This window comes from Phalangium opilio, unplaced genomic scaffold (genome assembly GCF_054372755.1).
Source record: "Phalangium opilio isolate 3A_F unplaced genomic scaffold, DU_Popi_V2 ptg000013l_1, whole genome shotgun sequence".
In the NCBI taxonomy this organism is placed as follows: Eukaryota; Metazoa; Arthropoda; class Arachnida; order Opiliones; family Phalangiidae; genus Phalangium; species Phalangium opilio.
Genome location: NW_028324148.1, coordinates 13,829,198 through 13,839,895, shown reverse-complemented (window position 1 = coordinate 13,839,895; position 10,698 = coordinate 13,829,198). Strand labels below are relative to the sequence as shown.

At 38.1% G+C, this 10,698-nt stretch overlaps 1 protein-coding gene across 5 annotated transcripts in view; it reads right to left on the bottom strand.

Moving 5' to 3' along the window:
• Positions 1-10,698, bottom strand: part of rg (A kinase anchor protein rugose) — a 165,267-nt gene that overhangs the window by 68,959 nt on the left and 85,610 nt on the right. The window lies entirely within an intron of this gene.

Here is a 10,698-nt window from a genome sequence, read left to right as displayed (position 1 = left end):
CCTTAATTGGTTCAAGAGCTGAGCGAGTTATTGCAAAAATCGGCTCAGTTTATAAATATAAAGATATGTCCACACAATCGGTTTTTCGTACGCTTTGCTCATTCTCGTACACGGCTTTTCTTAGCAACGGAGAGAGTGTGGACATACCTTTAAACCGGCGCGTATAGTCCAAGCCCTGAAATAAACTAGATTAGCAAAATTAAAAACTGAAGGAAACGAAGCGAGCTTTGTTATATTTTCAGTTCGTTTTATCAACCAATAACGGCTCGCCTCTTGCTCTTGAACAGTTCTTGTCTTTCCCATATTCCTATGGATTAATTAATATTGGTTTAAAGCACCTTTCCCACTTAGTAGTATTATTATAGGGTGAAAACCACTAAATGATAGTAGGATAATACTACAACCCCCCTACACCGTGAGTGATGATGTAATATTATAGGGTGAAAACCACTAAATGATAGTAGAATAATACTACTATACCGTGTGAGATGATGTAGATAGGTACTGCGCGCAACCTTAATATAAGAATTACATTTATTTTTTGACTAGATCATGCAAAGTGTTTACTCGCACGTTTGTAAATTGATGTATTTTGAATTAAAATAAAAGTTTGATATTTGGTATAAGTCACGGATTATATATTTAATTCTATAAATAAGCCTTGTAAAGGCCGAAATATTTATTTTATATTATGTGGTGTGCTATGATATGGGTCTTCTTGGTGAAGCCAGAAGTAAAGTAAGGGACTAGAAGTATCGAATCGAAAGTGAATGTTCTTGATAAGACACCAACGATTGGCCCTCTGGTAGCGGTTTCTGAATTTTCCCTCAAAAACGTGAGACGGTCGCGGCGGTAGACTGCCGAACTAGATTCAAGCACCCGCGTCCGTGTTCCGCGGCTTTTGGTTGAGGGAAAGGGGTAGGAATTTTTTTTGGAACTCGACCAATTTTATTCTCTCTAGTGTAGGTGCGTGGGAAGCGGCATAAAATCCTCAAATTTGTTCACTAGTGCCAGTATCTATTACCCATGCCAGAAGTGAGATGAGACTAGAAGTGAAGGGCTCTAGCATTGGTAATAGATCCTGGCATTAGTGAACAAATTTGAGGATTTTATGCCGCTTCAATCGCGCCTACGCTAGAGAGAAAAAAATTGGTCGAGTTCCAAAAAAATTTCTTACCCCCTTCCCCTCAACCTAAAGCGGCGAAACACGGACGCGGGTGCTGGAATCTAGTTCGGCCGTCTACCACCTCGAGCGTCTCACGTTTTGGAGGGGAAATTCTGAAACCGCCACCAGAGGGCCAACCGTTGGTGTGTTATCAAGAATATTCACTATCGCCGAGTGAAGAATTTGGTTAGCTCAGTATACTTCTAGTCTCATCTCACTTCTGCCCATGCAAGAGCACTTAACTTCTAGTCCCTTATCTTACTTCTGGTGAAGTCATTCTTGGTTGTATTTAGTAATTCGAAGAGAAGTATTATGTACTTCTGGTAATATTCAAAACAACTTGACTAGGCATTTTAATTTTTGGGGGGCACGTGGTAGTGTGCGTCATAGCGCTACCCACTACCGGGTGCACGCGTTCAACAAACGGGATCCAAGTCACGGGGGGTTCTCCTTTTAAGACATCCTAGTCCTAGCACGAGCGTGGAAACGACGGGAACTCCGATAAAATGTATAACTAAAACCGACCAAAGTCGTTATCGACACGGATCCAAAAACAAAATTGAATTTTCTTTCAAATTAAACCATTTGAGAAATGAATTAAACATCGGGATGAATCTTAATATCAAAGACAAGGTCCTGTCTTTACTCTTTAGGGTCACTATACTTTGGCCCAATCATGGATCTTACAGAATTTACTCTATATAGGGGACAAGAAAATTTTGCACCCGCTTTTTGTCAATTTACAAAAATAGTTATAAAACGGTATATTATAATTAGCGGCGATTAAAAGCGTATAAGAATTTAATTAGTCCAGGGATAGATTTAATTTTAGAACAAGGAATGGAGAACGGTTAGTATTTACTTCAGTCAGACCAGAAGTGCGATGAGACTAGAAGTGAAGGGCTCTAGCATTGGTAGTAGATCCTGGCACTAGTGAACAAATTTGAGGATTTTATGCCGCTTCCATTGCGCCTACACTAGAGAGAAAAAAATTGGTCGAGTTCCAAAAACATTTCCTACCCCCTTCCCCTCAACTTAAAGCTGCATAACACAGACGCGGCTCCTTGAATCTAGTTCGGCCGTCTACCGCCACGAGCGTCTCACGTTTGGAGGGGAAATTCTGAAACCGCCACTAGAGGGCCAACCGTTGGTTGGTGTGTTATCAAGAATATTCACTTTCGCCGAGTGAAGAATTTTGTTAGCTCAGTACTTCTAGTCTCATCTCACTTCTGGTCAGACTCATAGACCACCCAGTATAGCTATAGGAGAGCTAGGGGGAACGTACAAATTAGAATATAGTATATCAAGGTCACTTTCAAGAATTTAATTTGAAAGGTATCACTGTTCAAAAGCGTTCTTTGGGGGGGGGAGTAAATAACTAAGGTATCATTTCTTCATCTACAGGTCCTCTATACTAATACATAGTCCGTGGTTGATTGGTAAGCATACGTTCAGGTATGCTTGTGTAAAATGAATAGCGACTTGAAGGAAAGCGAAATGATTCTATCGAATAGTAAGAAGCGACTTTGGTTTGAAAGAAATTCTGAAGAGAATTTATGTCCATCATCGATATCTCTTTTCAAATCAGGATGCGATGGCTACGTCTATTCTCCAAAGGGATAGGACATTTACCATCCCAAGATACCGAGCTAAAAAGTCTTAATATTACTCAACGCTAAGTACGGTACGAATCCAAAAAAAAAAACCTCATTTAATAAAACCCAGATCACAAACATTTTCAATTTTGATTAATTTAAATATTTGCTAAAATTATTTCATTTTAAAGAAAGTTTAAGATATTTAATTGTTTCAACTTCAGAAGTTTTATTTAATAATATTTATTATTTTTAATGAAAAAAATTTAAGATTTTTGCTTTATTAAACAGTGACTTTTGAATGCCCCACAATTACTAAGCAACCATAAGTTCATAAGATATGTTCATTCCATAAGTTTTTTACTGGTTACAAACCGGAGCTTGTCATGAAATGAGGGAGGTAGGTTATAGATTCAGGGTAAAGCGAGGGAGGCCTGGTGAGGCGCTGTCAAAGGCTTAGTAATTCAGACTAAATAGGAGCTGTTAAGTCCTGCAAAATTAACAGCCACCGAGGAGTGTAGGACTTCAATTCTCGCTTCCGTCGTTCTCCCTCGAACTAGTTTGAGCTGTAAGTCTCTGAGTAGCATTACGAAGTATAGTTAGTGTCATACTTATGGAACATATCTTATAAACTTATGAAGGAACTATATATATATATATATATATATATATACAAAAAAAAACCAATAAAACCCAGAAAAACCGGTGGGCATGGATTTTTCAAACCTTGAAGCCAATCCAAACGTTTGTTACTCTTAAATAAAACCAGGGATAGATTTAATTTAAGAAGTAGGAATGGAGAACGGTTAGTATTTACTTCAGTTCGACTCATAGCCCACCCAGTATAGAGCCCCTCCCTGCAACACGTAACGAAAATTTAAAATTATCTTATTGGCTGACTTAAACTACGTTTTGATGACGTTGCTGACGGGGACGGCGAAAAATACGTAATTCCTTTTTACATCTGTCATAACCCTCCCGCCTCTTCTTTCATACCCCCCCCGTCCCGTGGAAGGGGGTCCGGGACTTTGACGCGCGCCCAGATTACTCTGTTAATCTCTCCATTCCTACTTCTAAAATTAAATCTATCCCTGGTAGTAGGTACTCGCTAAGAGATATAAACCATCTTGGAAATAAAGTCAATGTCCGATACCTCGGGTAGTTCAGCGCATGGAAGAATTCAGTGTGTCGGCGGTGGCCGCCAGGGGGAGGGAGAGTGGACCCGGACCTGAGTCGCTGATAAGGACGAAGTTTGAAACGAAAAGAGCATGCAAGAACTTGCGTGTCAATGTCAACGTCAAAACTAATTACGCCCAAACGAAAAACAGTGCCAGAGATAAGAAGACGAGTATACCTATGGTTAACTCTGCCACCCCCTCCCCTCCCCTTCTTTTCTCAAAAGAAAACGTTAAAGATAAAGTCGTATAATTAAGTTATATAATGACATTTTAAAATCAATAAAGGTTTCATATTCGAGGATAAAGAATAAATTGATTCGTGGGACTTTTTTATTTATTTCAAAAATAAAAGTCGTGGTGAATCATTTTTCATTGCAAAATTCATCAATTTTCACTGAGCAATTGTAATTTAATTTTTTATTTGCAGAAAAATAAGACTGTGTTTAAAAATTATTAGGGTCAGAGACCTAACTTGGAACACTTTTCTTAAAATCGCCATAAATTTGAAGTTTGGGATCTTCAAATGAATACTTTAAGGGCTCAGATTGTAGTTTGAAAATCCCTCTATAGATAGAACACGGTCTCAAGACTCTATCAAAGAATCAAGAGAAGATATAATCGTAATTAGGCAGCCTCATATTTTGCTTAATTAATTTAACCCAAAATTAAGGGAAAGTTCTGCCGTGGGTCTCGGGAAATAAGCTTTCACGGCCAATAGGAAACAACTACGTTTTCATGGAAAACTTCCGATGTTTCCCTTCAAATTAAACACATAAAACGGCATCGCTAATAGATTATATTGGCCAATCTATTATTAGCTGCACAAACTTGGATTTCTCGCATTAATATTTGGGTTTTCCAACTTAGTACCGACCGTTCCATTTTAGTACCGACCGTTCTATTTTAGTACGGACCGTTCCATTTTGGGACTGCCCGTTCCATTTTAGTACCGACCGTTCCACTTTAGTACCGACCGTTCCACTTTAGTACCGACCGTTCCACTTTAGTACCGACCGTTCCACTTTAGTACCGACCGTTCCACTTTAGTACCGACCGTTCCACTTTAGTACCGACCGTTCCACTTTAGTACCGACCGTTCCACTTTAGTACCGACCGTTCCATTTTAGTACCGACCGTTCCATTTTAGTACCGACCGTTCCATTTTAGTACCGACCGTTCCATTTTAGTACCGACCGTTCCATTTTAGTACCGACCGTTCCATTTTACTACCGGCCGTTCTATTTTAGTACGGACCGTTCTATTTTAGTACGGACCGTTCCATTTTGGGACTGCCCGTTCCATTTTAGTACCGACCGTTCCACTTTAGTACCGACCGTTCCACTTTAGAACCGACCGTTCCACTTTAGTACCGACCGTTCCACTTTAGTACCGACCGTTCCACTTTAGTACCGACCGTTCCACTTTAGTACCGACCGTTCCACTTTAGTACCGACCGTTCCACTTTAGTACCGACCGTTCCATTTTAGTACCGACCGTTCCATTTTAGTACCGACCGTTCCATTTTAGTACCGACCGTTCCATTTTAGTACCGACCGTTCCATTTTAGTACCGACCGTTCCATTTTAGTACCGACCGTTCCATTTTAGTACCGACCGTTCCATTTTAGTACCGACCGTTCCATTTTAGTACCGACCGTTCCATTTTAGTACCGACCGTTCCATTTTAGTACCGACCGTTCCATTTTAGTACCGACCGTTCCATTTTAGTACCGACCGTTCCATTTTAGTACCGACCGTTCCATTTTACTACCGACCGTTCCATTTTAGTACCGACCGTTCCATTTTAGTACCGACCGTTCCATTTTAGTACCGACCGTTCCATTTTAGTACCGACCGTTCCATTTTAGTACCGACCGTTCCATTTTAGTACCGACCGTTCCATTTTACTACCGACCGTTCCATTTTACTACCGACTGTTCCATTTTACTACCGACTGTTCCATTACAGGAGTGACTGTTGAAAGTTAGTACTGTTAGGCCTACCTTTTCAAAAACTCATTTTGCTAGAAAAGCGTGAGTATATAGTAGCAGTCTGAAAATGGGTGCAAACGATGACCAATAGTTCAAACTTCATGTATATCTCTTATCCAAAAAATGCTCCAATGCTAAATTAAGAATTTATACTGCCCATTATTCCACTGTATACATCTATTCTAAATCCATATTTATCTTTATTCTTATTTTTGAAATTAAATCAACTGGAATATATCTAAAAATGTTTTTAAAATTCGGTCTGGAACCAGTCGAACTGGATATAGGCGGGTCGGTTTGAAACGAAATCCGCCAAATATAATCCATGAAAAAGGGGGGGGGAGATTATGTTATGTCGCACACGCTTTGGGTAAATTTCAACAAAACATTTTCGAGGCATGATTTTTCATTCTATGATGACGAAATTATTTCATTTCAATAAGAGAGTGCGACCAAAATAAGTCTGAAATATGTCATGCGCTAAATTGAAATAAAAATAATAAAAATTGAAATTTTAACCCTTAGGATTTTGAGGTTCGCGGTTTATTTTGTTGAACCTTTCAGGCTGGTAAACTAAATTACAATAATATGTTTTTTTTTTGTATCGAGTTCCTTTGGGTCTGAAGACAGTTATATCAATGTGCTGACAAGGGTTTGTTAAAGCGTAAACAACATAATATAAATAAGTATTACACTTTCAATGCTGTGATGCTAAAATTCTTATTAAAGATTTGAATTCATATCATATCATAGATAGACGTTTTGCGAGAACACGTGATGTTTATAACTATTAATTGGTTATTTCTGTCTGACCAGTTAATAATTGTTTCTATGAAAGCTAGTTTGATTAGCAATAAAATAACTCGTTAATGAAACTCGTGAAAATTGCACAAAAATATAGCCTTCATTATCGTATTTTGTAAAAATAGATACTTATTGTTACTACGTCGGTTATGAAAGAATGCTTACAATTAACTTTAAATGACTTACTAATTAGTCGGTATTTCCAAAATAAATTTGGCTACTTAAAAACAAAGAAATTCATGATTTCACTACAATCACCATTTCGATACTTTCCCAAAACATCACTACAACTCTATTTCCCGTACTTGTTAAAAAAAGGAAAAACCCGTAACAAGAGACTGTACGTCTTAAAATGTCAAAAACGCATCACGTGACATTATCAGCGACTCTAACTAAGAACTTCGAGATTTAAGAAAGCGGGTGGGGCGAAAAATACGTTCAAAGAGATGCCGAAAGTATAAGATTGTTCAGTTTATTCCAGCTAATGAAACCAAAGCGGGAAAAGATTCAAATGTAAATCAAATAAAGATAGCTTTGTACGTATTGGCTGTACTTAGTTGAACAACGTCATTCTTGAGAGATGAAGGGATAAGAAACCGAAACGTCATCTGATAGGAGGAAACGTTGAAGGAATTTCTATAAATACGACACGCCTTACTTGTCACTAAGCCCAAGGCTATGGTCCTAGTCATTTTCATTTAAGTTTAATGCCAAGTTACATTGCGTATGTACTTAACTAAGAACAAGGGTGTATTGTACCAGGATAAGCGGCTCTTAATTGATGAGTTCCGCCCATTCCCATTGAGTTTCCATACTCGTGTTCATGGGCACTTGACCAACACTACTTTCCTTCCTACGAGTATTTAATATAGTGTATTCATACGCCCTAGTTTTGCGTGTAGTGAACAGTTTAATCGCGAAGTCATCTAAGATCATTTCAAAGTTTGGTTCGGTTAGGTTTAGTTTGGTCAAAATCGGATGTAAGGAATGGTACGGTTTGGTAAACTCAAAAAAGAAACTAAACAGATTTTAAAAAGGTCAGAGTTCGAGCGGGAAAAAACAACCACTATACGAAGTTGTATACAATTCATTCATGAATATTAATTTGCGTTAAAATGTTACATTTACCAGCTTATAAGATTATAAGTGATATATTCCTTCCATAAGTATGACAATACCTATACGATTAGTAATGTTACTGAGAGACTTACAGCTCGAGCTAGTTCGAGAACGACGGAAGCGAGAATTGAAGTCCTACACTCGGTGGTTAATTTTGTAGGACTTCCATCTAGTCCTATTTAATCTGCATTACTAAGCCTTTGACAGCAGCGCCTCACCAGGCGTCTTCGCTTTACCCTGAATCTATGACCTACCTCACTCACATCATGACAAGCTCCAGTTTCTAAGTTACCAGTGACAAACTTATGGAACATGAACATACTTATGAACTTTTGCTACTATAGAGTAATGACAGTCTCCCTGATTTAACTGTATTAAGGTCTATGGGCAATAAACATGGGGTGCCACTATGGAAGAATTCATTCAACTCCACTGTGTTATTTGTATTTCAATTTAGTATACCTCTAATATATAAAAAAAAAAGAATTCGTGTTGATCTAATGTTTCTACACTTTACAAACAAAACACTGAAATAAGATAATGTACTTCATAAATTACGGTACGTAATGTTAACGTAAATTACAGCAATTACTCGATTGAAAGCCGTCCCATTAAGCGCACGAAACCACGCCATCGTACCCTAAACTATACTAAAACATTTCGATATCGAAGGACCATTTTGTTTCAACTTCTGTGGCTATACCAGTAAGGCCTTTGAAAAGAACAACGAATATATTTAAAAAACACGTGCGGTATGCGTTGTTTAAAGGCGGGAAAACAATTGCGCTAAATGATGTCAAATGGCAATCGATAAAAAGGCCGGGGCCTGGGCGAGGTAGCATGGCGTGCGCAGTATGAATATTTAATGTGGCGATGACGTGACCAGAAAAAAATGCGATGTACAACACTGAACACGAGAAATTTACGATAATCTTAAATCCAATAACTCTCATACGAACGAAGGTCATTTTCGTTTTAAGGGTAAATGTAGACTGTGACAAAAATAAAGGGTCTGCCATTATGTATTACGTCATCGATTTTGCAACTTTTGACTAATGGAAGTTTTAAACCTTTTTACGATAGATTCAAAATATAGTTATATAGCCAAGAACCCATATAGTACTTGAGAACTTATGAGTACCCATGTTAAATTCCCTGACCTTTTCAGGTTTTCCCTGTAGTTTTAGGGATTATGGCCCATTTGAAATTTCAACGACTTTGTTAAAATTGTAATAACCCATTGAATATTAAAGACTATGTTAAAATTCGAATAATCCTTTGAATTTTCAACGACTTTGTTAAAACTCGAATAATCCTTTGAATTTTCAACGACTTTGTTAAAACTCGAATAATCCTTTGAATTTTCAACAACTTTGTTGAAATTCGAATAATCCTTTGAGTTTTAAACGACTTTGTTAAAATTCTAAAAATCCTTTGAATTTTAAACGACTTTGCTAAAATTCTAAAAATCCTTTGAATTTTAAACGACTTTGTTAAAATTCTAAAAATCCTTTGAATTTTAAACGACTTCGTTAAAACTCCGAGTTTCCCGTAACTTTTAGCATCAATTTGAAAATCCCTGACATTCCCTAAATTGTAGCAACCCAGAAATCATCTTAAAACACCCTATAATCCTATATATAGTAGACACAAACACAAAAACCGAAAAATAAAAAAAAACCCCGCCAGCCACCCAGAAACACTCAAACCTACAAACCCTAAAACCTCATATCTCCAGCGGCTTTAAACCAAGGTAAAAATTGCAAAATCAATATTATACCTTCAGCGACGGAAGCTTTTCTATATAGGTCGGTGATAGCTAGCAACTAGGAAGCGACCATAGACACACGCACCTGGCTAGGTCTGACCAGCCAGCACCCACCATGGGAACCCTAAACTATACCCTGCCTGACCCCACTGCTAACAACCATAAACGCCCCATCGATTGCTTCTGGGCGAACCCCAGGCGAGGCGAGGTTCGGTAGCCAAAGCAGTCCCCAGTAACGCGGGCTTTATGGCAAATCTCCAGACTCCCGCGCACGTTGCTGTTGCAGTTTTCCTCCACTAATATTCCCTAATGCACTAGGTGCCATTACTGTATATTATATGTTGTTTATCGCACCAGCTACCGTTATTTCTAGAAGCGAATAGTAATCCAAAACTAAAGCTTAGGTTAATGTTCATAAGATATGTTCCATCCATAAGTTTGTCACTGGTTACAAACTGGAGCTTGTCATGAAGTGAGTGACGTAAGTCATAGATTCGAGGTAAAGCGACTTACACCTGGTGAGACGCTGCTGTAAATAGGACCTAGATGGAAGTCCTAGCTGCAAAATTAACCACCACCGAGTGTAGGACTTCAATTCTCGCTTAATTCCGTCGTTCTAATTGAACTAGCTCGAGCTGTAAGTCTCTCAGTAGCATTGCGAACTTGTATAGGTGTGTCATACTCATCATGTAACAAATCTTATAAACTTATGTTGTTTATCTATATGCTCTAGTAAATGCATGCCATAAGCTCATGAATGATGACGTGTTTACAGGAACTTAAATTCATTATAGGAAAACTAGGACTGTTTTTCCGCCACAATTATAGGATTTTATAGGAGAATATAGGACTAAAAATGCTGATAACTTCAGCAAACACCGCAATTGGCTTGCTACAAAAACCACACTTCGAAGCCAAAAAATTCACCAACTTATTTATTAATTTCATTTTTATCCGAGGGTTGGAATTCGAATTTTATACTTTCAAAAATGGTTAGTTTAAAATTTCAAGTCATGAGATCTCGTTAACCGCGAGAGTAGATAAGAGGGGAGGGTCATTTAAGCACGTAGCTAAAATAT